This window comes from Clupea harengus, chromosome 20, assembly GCF_900700415.2.
Source record: "Clupea harengus chromosome 20, Ch_v2.0.2, whole genome shotgun sequence".
NCBI lineage: Eukaryota > Metazoa > Chordata > Actinopteri > Clupeiformes > Clupeidae > Clupea > Clupea harengus.
In genome coordinates, this window is record NC_045171.1 from 19,820,028 (window position 1) to 19,820,865 (window position 838).

Below are 838 nucleotides of genomic sequence, written 5' to 3' on the forward strand. Positions count from 1 at the left end.
GTGTGTGTGTGTGTGTGTGTGTGTCTGTGTGTATTGGGGTGGGTGGTGGGGATGAGGGGACAGATGGAGAGGGTTCAGTTAAACGAATGCTAATGCTATCTATCTCTTTCTCTCTCTCTCTCTCTCTCTCTTTCTCTCTCACTGCTCTTTTTCCCCTCATTAATAAGCATATTTAAAAAGAGAACATTATGCAAATCATTTAGCTCCAGATTGGATTTGAAGCTCTGTAATTTGGTCTGAAATATAATTCTGTACACATTAACTATCCACCTAAGGCAAAACAGGACTATTCTGCCCAAGTTTAACCTAATTATGGCGCAAACATTAAAACTCCATTTAGTGAGCTATCCCATATCGGGGGGAGGGGGCGTTGGTGTACCAAAGGCGGGTTATGATCCGTTACACCGCTCCTCTCTATCACTCGCTCTCTCTGTCTCTTTCTTATGTAGGCCCCCACATACACAGTCCATCACCTCCATCATACTATCAGGAACTCAGTCAGTCCTCTTCCATACTGTCCACCAGTCTATTCTGTACATCCTGTCTTTATGACATGTAACCTGTGATAAAATACATCGACACCATTACACCTCAGAAAACATCATGACACGTTCGATAAGAGCAATAATGAACACGAACAATAAGACTATAATCAAACTGTTTTGTTTATTGCTCATACTCTCAGGTGATTCTCAATTCAAAGCAGACTTCCAACTAGAAGAAGCCATGGTCTGAGGTACGTTCTGGCACAGAACTTGTTGAAGATTCCTTATATTTCGTCTTTTCAGACCTCTATCTTGGCCAAACTGTTCAGTATTCATTGTCCGTGCTGTTGCGC